We start from the raw sequence: 13,005 nt of genomic DNA, 5'->3' as shown, positions 1-13,005 counted from the left end.
TGGCTTTCCCTGCAAAATCATTCTCAGTTTAATCCATTTTCTTCCATTTCCACTGCTATAAACCTACAAGAAGCCATTATCATCTCACGGCCTGTCACTGAAATAAACCTCTACCTGGTCTCTGCTTTCATCCTTGTCCTCCACTTCCTGATTCATTCTTTATATGGCAGTTGATGAGGGAGTATCCCCCATCCCAACCCTGCCATGGAATATGTGTGATATTCCTCGGACACTCCTGGCTACCCAAGAACAAAGAAAAGGGGTTTAGTTGCTTGCCAGGGTGATGTGGGAAACTTAGGCAAATGAAAAATTAATTCCCTTAGTGCTGATAACCCATTGACAAGTCCTTGAAACCAGCAGAGTGACCTCTCTCTAAAAGCCCAGTTGCCTCAATGAGGACACTTTGCTAGGGGCAAAAGAGAATCTTAGCTTAACATTATCCCAACCTCGAGGATCCTGTAAGTCTACTTCCTTTATCTCAACTACCCCAAGATACAGGCTGGCAATCATACTCCAAGCTTATGGCCCCCTGATATACATCTGAAGGGTCTCATGACTGAGGTTTTATTAAATGGTAATAAACGGCATTTCCCTACCAACAGCTAGCCCCTCAAGGTCCTAGAAACCTTGCTTCTAAAATACCTTAAAGACTTACTCTATCTCTGACCCCCTCCCAATCTGGGGGTTTATAATGAGTTACCTGTCATGACCCCAGTGCAGCTCTTCCTGCCCATGGGTCCTGACCCCGTGCTTTAATGAAAGCACCTTTTTGCACCAAAGACATATTTAAGAATTCTTTCTTGGCTGTCGGCTCCAGACCACCCCACCAGCACCCCAAAACTTCATCTGCAGTTATACCTCAAATTAGTTAATATCATGCTATTCCACTTTCAACAGTCTCTCTTATTTTATAGAATAAATCAAGCCTTTCTTCTTTCCTTCATCTACCATGCTTTCTTCTTCAAACTTAGGTCTGAGCATAATGACCAAACCCAGAATAAAAATATTTTATTGCAACTTAAATCAGTTAGGCATTTTATTCAAATTATAGCAGCATTTTTTTTCATGGAATTCTAAATATCCGAACAATAAAGCTTCATGAGATCAAGAATGAGAGGTAAATTTGAAAAGGCTTGTTAAAAGTGTCAGCCATTAAATTTCTGAATAATCACATTTTATAGTAATCAAATTATTAACTTGGAATTATTTCAATAATTGCAAAGAATTTCAATAATTATTTGAACTTTAAGAAGATACAGTATGTATCAGGGCAGGTAGTGCTGGGAATAGGAAAGTGATATGTGCTCAAGAGTAGACAGTGCATTGTTCCAAAATATCACTTTCTCAGTGTATATTTGCCTTCTTTTTGGCCTTTCCCCTTTTTCTCTTTAGTTCTTTTCCTCATATATTTTTCCTTTTCTTTGTTACTTAATGACAGGATTGTGACAATAGAGTCTCAAGCTTTTGTCACTAAATTTAGTCACTCCTCCAATAGTTAAGGCTTCCTTACTCTGTGCCAAGCACTGCCTGGGAGCAGGGCCCACGTGGTTTATAAGCAGTCTTTTGAATGATGTCAGGCACATACGGACCACCATATTCATCAATTCATTCATGAATTAATTTGATCAGTAATAATTGCTGATTATAGAAGTCTCTTTAAACTTAAAAAATAATTGCTAATTCTGCATTAGTAATTATTATTATTTTTTATTTTAAAGAGATTTCTGTCTACATGAAAGTAGCTTAATAAATCTTGTTGCTATGACCAAGCATCATCTCTTACTGGTTTTTAGTTTACCTGCAGAACTGGAAGTTTCAGATGAAAGTAAGGAATAGCAATTTATGATCACGGGGAATGGGGAACCACCAGGTAGGAGGTTTATAGTCTTAGGGTCAGGGGGCACCACGGGTATACATAGAAAAATGAATGGTGAAAATACAACAATCCAAACGCTTTGGGACGCAGCAAAGGCAGTCCTGAGAGGAAAATACATTGCAATCCAGGCCTATCTCAAGAAACAAGAAAAATCCCAAATACAAAATCTAACAGCACACCTAAAGGAACTAGAAGCAGAACAGCAAAGGCAGCCTAAACCCAGCAGAAGAAAAGAAATAATAAATATCAGAGCAGAAATAAACAATATAGAATCTAAAAAAACTGTAGAGCAGATCAACGAAACCAAGAGTTGGTTTTTTGAAAAAATAAACAAAATTGACAAACCTCTAGCCAGGCTTCTCAAAAAGAAAAGGGAGATGACCCAAACAGATAAAATCATGAATGAAAATGGAATTATTACAACCAGTCCCTCAGAGATACAAGCAATTATCAGGGAATACTATGAAAAAATATATGCCAACAAACTGGACAACCTGGAAGAAATGGACAAATTCCTAAACACCCACACACTTCCAAAACTCAAACAGGAAGAAATAGAAAAGTTGAACAGACCCATAAGCAGTGAAGAAAATGAATCAGTTATCAAATATCTCCCAACAAATAAAAGTCCAGGACCAGATGGCTTCCCAGGGGAACTCTACCACACATTTAAAGCAGAGATAATACCCATCTTTCTCAAGCTGTTCCAAAAAATAGAAAGGGAAGGAAAACTTCCAGACTCATTCTATGAAGCCAGCATTACTTTGATTCCTAAACCAAATAGAGACCCAGCAAAAAAAGAAAACTACAGGCCAATATCCCTGATGAATATGGATGCAAAAATTCTCAATAAGATACTAGCAAATTTAATTCAACAGCCTATAAAAAGAATTATTCACCATGATCAAGTGGGATTCATTCCTGGGATGCAGGGCTGGTTCAACATTCACAAATCAATCAATGTGATACATCGCATTAATAAAAGAAAAGTAAAAACCATATGATCCTGTCAATCGATGCATAAAAAGCATTTGACAAAATTCAGCATCCTTCCTTAATAAAAACCCTCGAGAAAGTCAGGATAGAAGGAACATACTTAAACATCATAAAAGCCATTTATTAAAAGCCCACAGCTAATATAATCCTCAATGGGGGAAAACTGAGAGTTTCCCCCCCGCCCCGCCCCGAGATCAGGAACACGACAGGGATGTCCACTCTCATTGCTGTTGTTTAACATAGTGTTGGAAGTGCTAGATCAGACAACAAAAGGAAATCAAAGGCATCAAAATTGGCAAAGATGAGTCAAGCTTTCATTTTTTTGCAGATGACATGATATTATACATGGAAAACCCGACAGACTCCACCAAAAGTCTGCTAGAACTGATACATGAATTCAGCAAAGTCGCAGGATACAAAATGAACGTACAGAAATCAGTTGCATTCTTATATACTAATAATGAAGCAGCAGAAAGACAAATAAAAACACTGATCCCATTCACAATTGCACCAAGAAGCATAAAATACCTAGGAATAAACCTAACCAAAGGTGTAAAAGATCTGTATGCTAAAAACTATAGAAAGTTTATGAAGGAAATTGAAGAAGATATAAAGAAATGGAAAAACATTCCATGCTCATGGATTGGAAGAATAAATATTGTTAAAATGTCAATACTACCCAAAGCAATCTACACATTCAATGCAATCCCAATCAAAATTGCACCAGCATTCTTCTTGATGCTAGAACAAGCAATCCTAAAATTTGTATGGAACCACAAAAGACCCTGAATAGCCAAAGTAATATTAAAGAAGAAAACCAAAGTGGGAGGCATCACAATCCCAGACTTTAGCCTCTACTACAAAGCTGTCATCATCAAGACAGCATGGTATTGGCACCAAAACAGACACATAGACCAATGGAATAGAATAGAAACCCCAGAACTAGACCCACAAACGTATGGCCAACTCATCTTTGACAAAGCAGGAAAGAACATCCAATGGAAAAAAGACAGCCTCTTTAACAAATGGTGCTGGGAGAACTGGACAGCAACATGCAGAAGGTTGAAACTAGACCACTTTCTCACACCATTCACAAAAATAAACTCAAAATGGATAAAGGACCTAAATGTGAGACAGGAAACCATCAAAACCTTAGAGGAGAAAGCAGGAAAAGACCTCTCTGACCTCAGCCGTAGCAATCTCTTACTCGACACATCCCCAAAGGTAAGGGAATTAAAAGCAAAAGTGAATTACTGGGACCTTATGAAGATAAAAAGCTTCTGCACAGCAAAGGAAACAACCAACAAAACTAAAAGGCAACCAACGGAATGGGAAAAGATATTTGCAAATGACATATCGGACAAAGGGCTAGTATCCAAAATCTATAAAGAGCTCACCAAACTCCACACCCGAAAAACAAATAACCCAGTGAAGAAATGGGCAGAAAACATGAATAGACACTTCTCTAAAGAAGACATCTGGATGGCCAACAGGCACATGAAAAGATGTTCAGCGTCGCTTCTTATCAGGGAAATACAAATCAAAACCACACTCAGGTATCACCTCACGCCAGTCAGAGTGGCCAAAATGAACAAATCAGGAGGATGTGGAGAAACGGGAACCCTCTTGCACTGTTGGTGAGAATGCAAATTGGTGCAGCCGCTCTGGAAAGCAGTGTGGAGGTTCCTCAGAAAATTAAAAATAGACCTACCCTATGACCCAGCAACAGCACTGCTAGGAATTTACCCAAGCGATACAGGAGTACTGATGCATAGGGGCACTTGTACCCCAATGTTCATAGCAGCACTCTCAACAATAGCCAAATTATGGAAAGAGCCTAAATGTCCATCAACTGATGAATGGATAAAGAAATTGTGGTTTATATACACAATGGAATATTACGTGGCAATGAGAAAAAATGAAATATGGCCTTTTGTAGCAACGTGGATGGAACTGGAGAGTGTGATGCTAAGTGAAATAAGCCATACAGAGAAAGACAGATACCATATGGTTTCACTCTTATGTGGATCCTGAGAAACTCAACAGGAACCCATGGGGGAGGGGAAGGAAAAAAAAAAAAAAAAGAGGTTAGAATGGGAGAGAGCCAAAGCATAAGAGACTGTTAAAAACTGAGAACAAACTGAGGGTTGATGGGGGGTGGGAGGGAGGAGAGGGTGGGTGATGGGTATTGAGGAGGGCACCTTTTGGGATGAGCACTGGGTGTTGTATGGAAACCAATTTGTCAATAAATTTCATAAAAAATAAATAAATAAATAAAGCTGACAGTTTATTCACCTAAAAAAAAAAAAATGAATGGCATGCAATTGTTGGGTTAATGCCAATAGGAGAGGCAAAAGAGTGTCAGCTCTCACTCATCCTAGTCCTCCACCTCTCCTTTATTCCCCCAACTATCTATCTTTATCTCGACCTCTATGCAATTCTATGTCTCTCATTTTTCTCTTCCGTCAGCCCAAGGCAAAGCTTGGAATTATTGTCAACTCACCTAGATATCTTCTTGTTTAACATTTATTGTATTGCTTTTTTTTTTTTTAATTTTTAACCTTTATTTATTATTGAGAGACAGAGAGACACAGAGCATGAGCAGGGGAGGGGTAGAGAGAAGGCAAGACACAGAATCTGAGGTAGGCTCCAGGCTCTGAGCTGTCAGCACAGAGCCCCACGCGGGGCTCAAACTCACAAACTGTGCGATCATGACCTGAGCTGAAGGCAGTCGCCTAACCCACTGAGCCACCCAGGTGCCCCTATTTTATTGCTTTTTAACTTCAGGCAATTAACCAAAGAACAATTTACAAAAAAATATAAAGACTATAGAAACAATAGGGCAAATTCCTACTGTCACAATTTTTTTTTCATTCTCTTCTAGGTTTTTTGCACTCGATTTCCCTTTCCTTTCTATAATGTGAATTCTCTCCCTGCAACTTTCTTGTCAAAGCATTACACAAGTGTAAAAATAAACAAATTGTTTAAAGATTACAAGTCTCAACTCCAGATGTACAATTTGGCATCCAGACTGAGGTAAATTCAACCCTGGGAAGCAATCATGTTTTAAACTTCTTTGTATCTCATGTTAGGGAGTTAGGAGTTTATAATCTTTTCTAGAAGGAACCTCAAAAGAAGATGGAGGTCAGGGGTCTCCCAGCTTTGTATAGAACCAAATTATCTTAGCAATATGGAACATAGTGGGGTGCCCGGGTGGCTTAGTAGGTTAAGCATCTGACTCTTGATTTCAGCTCAGGTCATGGGGACTGGGACTCTCAGATCATGGGATTGGGATTTTCTCTCTCTCCTTCTCTCTCTGCCCCTCTCCCACTCCCTCCCTCTCTCTCTCTCTCTCTCTCTCTTTCTCTCTCTCAAAATAAATAAATAAACATTTTTAAAAAGAATAAGGAATATAGGTATGTCACTTAACTCCTCAGTTTTTTCATACTTAAATAAATAGGGTTTGGACTTCATAATTAATATAATAGTCACAGGTTGGGGAAGAAAATTATTCTTATTCCCTCAGCGTTCTTCTAGCTAGTCTGAGAATTGACATGAGACAGATTAACAGCAATAAAGAACAAAATTTAATTATATGTACACAGAGGCCTAATAATGGAATTAAGACCTAAAGAAATGGCCAAGGCATGCAGTTTTGATATATTTTAGACCAAGAAACAATAAATCTGTGAGAAATTGACAGAGCAAAGGTAACTTATGTTGGGAGCTTGGATTGGCAAAAAATCTAAATAGCATTTGAGCTGCAGTAGTAAATTAGTACAAGTACTTGGTTTATCAATACGGGCTTCTCAACTCTGAATTCTCTATCTACGTGATAAGGATGTCTCTTTATCTCTGGTACTGGAATAGTTCCTTTGACATGGAGATTTATCTTCTGCTTTCTGGAGACAAAGGGGCTGTCAGAGTGTTCTTTCTTCTTGTACTGGCTGTTTCTTCAGTATCTTTTAATTCAGAATAATCAATATGCCAAGTGATGCCCTTGGGGGCTGCTCGCCTGTGGCCACTACATACATGATGCTCTCATCATCTACTAAGATGAAAACTGACTCCACGCAGCATTGCCCAGATCAGCCTTAAAAGCAACAGTCAACCCTGGACAACATTATGAAAAGGGAGATATTTATATGTAGTGTTTTGTTTTGTTTTTTAACCAGTACTCTCTGTATCATTTCAGCTGTGTATAAATCTTTCCCTCTAATATCTGACATTTAGGGGTTTTGTATTACAAGGGATAAAACATGAAACCACTTTACAATATAACCTAATATCCTCTATAAAGAAGCCAACAATATTCACTTACACTAACAGTTTTGGTACTATGTTTCCTCTACATTTTACATTTATTTGCATTTTATTTCTTCCTTATCTCCTTTTCTATGTCACTAGACATTAATTGAACCGATGCTATAAGACAGACAGTATGGTATGTGCTGTGAACACGAGGATAAATGAAATGGTTTCTGCCCTAATACTGCTTGTATCCTTTAAGAAAGACAGGGTTGTTATCAGTTAATGATAATAAAATGTGAAGGAAAAACAGAGTTGGGGGTGTGTTTAGAAACATAGAGGGTGGGGGTTACTAACTATCTAGGAATCCTGGAGAGGTTTCACAAAGAACACCACATTTAATACTGAAGGGTATGAGAGACACTGTTTACCAGTCAAAGAAAGATTGTGTTCTAAGGAGTTAAGGAAGCATTGCCATCAGGGATAAATAAAATAGACTTTGATGAGTTTAAAACAAAGTTTTTCTTTAATTTTTTTTTAACGTTTATTTATTTTTGAGACAGAGAGAGACAGAGCATAAACGGGGGAGGGGCAGAGAGAGAGGGAGACACAGAATCGGAAGCAGGCTCCAGGCTCTGAGCCATCAGCCCAGAGCGCGACGCAGGGCTCGAACTCACGGACCGTGAGATCCTGACCTGAGCTGAAGTCAGACGCTTAACCGACTGAGCCACCCGGGCACTCCTAAAACGAAGTTTTTTAAAAAAAAAATTTTTTTTTTCAACGTTTATTTTATTTTTGGGACAGAGAGAGACAGAGCATGAACGGGGGAGGGGCAGAGAGAGAGGGAGACACAGAATCCGAAACAGGCTCCAGGCTCTGAGCCATCAGCCCAGAGCCTGACGCGGGGCTCGAACTCACGGACCGCGAGATCCTGACCTGGCTGAAGTCGGACGCTTAACCGACTGCGCCACCCAGGCGCCCCTAAAACAAAGTTTTTAATACTTGCTGCCAAAGGGACTGCCTGCTGGTCTCCCAACATTATAGGGCCAAATATAAGTTGGATGTATATATCCTTGGTTGAAGAAATCTTAAAAATTTGAAGGTAGAAATTACTATGAGAAATTTGAGGAGTAATCAATCGCTTGGGGCAGTGATTAGGCAGACTAATTAAGGAAAGGACTGATAAAAAAGGCCAGAGTCACTAGGCTCAACCCCTCCCTGGGGACTCAAACTATTTGCACAAGAATAGGTAAAATGGTCGGGGGGTGGAGAAAATACGTTTCCAGGATTCCTTGACCACAGAAGTCCCAGGAACTGTGGTCTCAAAGCCCATTGGGGAAGCCCTGACTAGAACTATAATTAGACTGATTGGTTGATAAGATTATGAAAATAAGAATGTTTAAGCAAGTTTTATATAAGGAAACTGTGTCTCCTTTGCGTGCATGTATTAAGGGAATGGATATTCTGTCATACTGGGGAACAATCCCCTGACCTAGTATGGTAAAACCAAAACTTGTTGAAGTCCTAAAGGAAGACACATTTAGGAATGTAAGGTTTGATGGAATTAAGGTAAATGTTTACAGAAGAATTGACAAGTTTGAACTGGCTTTATGTGAAGTGGTTGTATATCTTCTACCTTATTATATTATGGAGATGGAGACTGTATCTGACTGGAGAATATTTCCCCCATCTAGTAATATAAAACAGAAGACATGTAAATTAGCCCTTCAAATGATGTTTATTGGACATGCTAAATGAAAATGAGTAAGATTACCCAAGCCCACACAGTGTGGAATAATACCTGGAACAAGGGTAGATACAAATTCTCTGTGTGATAGCTTTATATGGAACCTCGACATTAATTTAGAACAAATGCCCATGAGCACCTTCCAGGGATGGCCACTGGGCTTTGAATTAGAGAATTTCCACTTGAGTGGCATTTACTACCTTGCTATCAGGCATTAATGGAAGCTACCCCAATGACTGAAAACGAAAGCAATTTTGAAATCTGAAATAGCCATGTCTAGGATGATGTTGGAGAAACGCTCTAATGGGGATGGCAGTACCCAGAAAAGTTCCATAATAATATGGAAATAGTTTATACGTAATCTTGCTGTGAGGAGAATGCAAGAGAGATACTCGTGGGCAGGAAGCTTCTTTTCTCCAGGATGGACTCTGGAACTGTGTGAGAGGAACTTCTGGATTCTTTTGTTGCTTAGGCAATATCTATAAGAGCTCTGGACTGACTGACCAAGAGCTTCTTTGTTTGTGGCTGGCAGTTCCCAAGTGAATGAACAACAACATCTTGTTTGTAAATCCACCACTCTGATTGAAGAAGGTAAGAAAGGTCAGCTTGGTGTGCTGTTTTCCTAGTGGTGATAGAAGAACTGAACACTGGGAAAAGACCATATGTTTGGGTTTTTACTGACTCATGGGCAGTGGTCAGTGGGATGGCCATATGGCTGGGCAGAGGGGCAATGGAAACCTGGCCTATTAAAGGGATGACCTTATGGAGCATGGCTCTATGGAAATTAGTGGAGTGTGTTAAAGCAGGACATGTGGATGCCCATTAGAAGAACTACTTTCTAGGTTTGGAAAGTGACTGGAATTGACAGCAGATATACAACATGCTCCCCCGAGGCAGCAATGTGGGTCCTTGAAATAAGTGGATATGGGGGTATGGCAGTAGTACAGAAATGGGCTAAATCTAATTAGAGTCCTCTTGCTTCCCTGAGACACCACATGGCAATAAGAACTGTTCTGTCTGCTAACAAGAGAGGCAGAGACTGCAGATGGCTATGTGGCAGATTCCCTTGTGGGAAGGCCCTGATCATAGCTGGCAAATCAGACTGCTATTGGTAGCCTTGAGGGCTACAAATGGATTTTGACAGGAATAGAGACTGGCTCAGCGTTGGGCTTTGCTGACCCAGTGGACAGAAAGAACCAAACAAAAGATATCACACCAGATGTAATGGCCAACTGTCATTTCCTTAGACCAAAGACCACACGTTACAGTCCATGAAATCCAACAATAGACAGAGAGCTATCCTCCACAGAGTGGTAGTTAGAGAATTGGAGTGAGCAATTAAAACACTGCTTGTCTAAAATAAGAGATACCAACAAAGTGCTGGTTTACACACCTTCACAAGTTGTGCGCTCACTAAAAAGTACCCCACCGGATTTGATTTTTTTCTGGTAGATCTGGGGAGGTACGGGTGGGGAAGGATGCTAGTATGACAATGCAAATCTTTCCAAAGCTGGGAGGACTCCAGTATAACAATCATAGTTTTTAAATCTTCTTCCCCACATCACCTCAACATTTTCCCCCACTACCTCATGTATTGGTCACAGGACCAGGGTTGCAACCACAAATGTTGGAAACAGGGATGATTCATTCATAAGAAAGAAATGAGTATGTGGGTTATGTAATGAGGGAAATTCATTATTACATTAACACCTTGGAAGAGGTTCAGAGCAAGAGATGATATTTTCCTTTAACTCGATGATACCAGACACCTGAAAGGGTAAGCCATATTATGACTGAGACCACTTTTGCTTTTGGAACCTGACAAGGTGGAATGAAAGCCTGCAAACCTGAGTGGTCTTGCCCTAGGCATTTCCATAAGATATGATGATGAACTGGAATAGTGATTAATGACTGAATGAGATTCTAGTAATATGCCAGTATCTTTTGGGTTTTATGACTGTTTTTGCTCTAAGGGATCTTTTCTCAAAGACTAGGAGGTGGACTGTGGTATTCTGATTTATAATAAGAAATATGTATTTGATATTCAACCTCTCCCTGGCACAGGTCTGCTCAAACCCTTGGAATTTCCGAAGGGATGAGAGAAATACATGTATCTTGTTGTGTTAATGAGGTGACTTTGGGACTACACCTAAGGATAGGGGCTGCTGCTAATGGAGTTATGTGATTAAAAGGTTGGAACTTTCAGTCTCACACCCAACCTCCAGGAAGGGAGAAGGGTTAGTGAATGGCCATTGCTTTTATCAACCATCCCTATGTAACAAAGCCTCCACGAAACCCCAAAAAGACAGGGTTCAGAGAGCTTCTCAGTTGATGAGCTTGTGGCACTCTCAGAGAGCATGGAAACTCCCTGTCCTTCCCTCATACCTTGCCCTATGCAGCTCTTACATATGACTGTTCCTGAGTTATATCCTTCTATAATAAACCGGCGATCTGATGAATAAAATGTTTCCCTGAATTCTGTGAGCTGTTGTAGCAAATAAATTGAATCTGTGGAGGGAGTCCTTGGAACATTCAATCTACAACTGGTGGTCAGAGAAAGGTGCTAACATGGGCTTGCATTCAGCATTTGAAGTGAAAGGTAATCTTGTGTCACTGAGTCCATAATCTGTGGAATCTGATGCAATCTCCTGTAGATAGGGTCAGAATGGAGTTGAATTGTAGGACACCCAGCTAGTGTTCAAGGATTGCTTATTGGTGTGAAAACCCCACCACCATATTGGAATTGGGTGCAGAACACTTAAACTGCTTAGATGTTGGTCACTTCATTAGATTTTCCCTGAAATATTTCCCCACCCCAACCCTGCCAATCTCTCTCTCTCTCTCTCTCTCTCTCTCTCTCTGTCTGTCTCTCTCTGTCTCTGTGTCTCTCTCTCTCTCTCTCTCTCTCTCTCTCTCTGTCACACACACACACACACACACACACACACACACACACACACACTTGCACACAAACACATCTCTCATTCTTTTAACCCTTACTTACTTGCTATTACTATTATTGCTAAATTATATAATAAAATGTTTTGTTTGTTAATTGTCTTTCCCACCAAAAGTACCATGAGGAGATCATCTCTGTTTTAGTTCACATTACATCCTGAGCACCTTGGCTTATGAGCAGTTTTTGAAAGAATGAATGAGGGAAAGAATGGATGAATAAATTTATTGCATTCAAATCTCCTTCCATGACTTTCTAAAGATCATGGAAAAAGTAGGTTTATATTTGCACAAAACTAATAAAAACAGTTCTCCATTTTGCCTTTAAATTACCTTTATATATGTTCAATAATAAGCCCCAGCTTTAGTAAATATGCACTGAAATACAGGATTTGTACATATACTCCTGTGATAAGATAACTGAAATACAAATGCACAGAAAAGTAGAAGTCTCACTAGCTTTTTTATTATGCATCTTCTCAACCAATAGATCCTAAAGCTACCAGATTATACATAGTTTGGGGAGTATTTTTAATACTAAGGACAGATCCTCACACAAAATGGTGGCAAACAACTAATGATTAATATTTTTAGACACCATATAATGAAGTCATATGAATAAACCATAGGTAGTTAAATTATTGTTCAACTTAGTCACCCTTCCACATGGTTTTTGTCTTTTTATTTTAACCTAAATATAGCTGAAAATGCTAGACTGACCAATTTTTGGTTCAGTTGTTTGTTTCTAACCAAAATAGTCATTGCATCCATATGTGAATGAATGAATGAATAAAAATGGATCCCAGTTTCCATTATGTATTGATACATCAATCCAAAATTAATCCTAGATCTCCAAAGCAGTCTCTTATGTGTTTTGTCAGGACCACTAAAAATGTGTGGAGTAGATAAAATAAAAACTAACGTCTACTAACAAACTACTTTGCACCAATCGCTATAATAGACCACTCTTATTTTATCTGTACAATGTAAGTATCAACTTATTAATGATAAATTGAAGCTCAGAAAATTATCTAACTTGCTTAAGTTGTTCAAAAGTTGTTATTTTAAAAGAGTTCTAATTCCAGAGGTCTTTCCTCTTTATAAGGTTATCATGATTTGTCAGAAGGGAAAATAGTGCACAAACTAGAGAAATGACTTATCCTGAATGACAAGAAGGGTCAGT

The 13,005-nt window shown here is 39.2% G+C and overlaps 1 protein-coding gene across 2 annotated transcripts in view; it reads right to left on the bottom strand.

The window, feature by feature from the left end:
* Window positions 1-13,005, bottom strand: part of CB2H6orf141 (chromosome B2 C6orf141 homolog) — a 368,368-nt gene that overhangs the window by 268,427 nt on the left and 86,936 nt on the right. The gene's annotated exons all lie outside the window — the stretch shown is intronic.

The sequence above is a fragment of the Prionailurus viverrinus genome, chromosome B2 (genome assembly GCF_022837055.1).
Source record: "Prionailurus viverrinus isolate Anna chromosome B2, UM_Priviv_1.0, whole genome shotgun sequence".
NCBI classification, from domain to species: domain Eukaryota; kingdom Metazoa; phylum Chordata; class Mammalia; order Carnivora; family Felidae; genus Prionailurus; species Prionailurus viverrinus.
The sequence above is the reverse complement of the archived record's forward strand: the minus strand, read 5'-3'. Positions and strand labels throughout refer to the sequence as shown.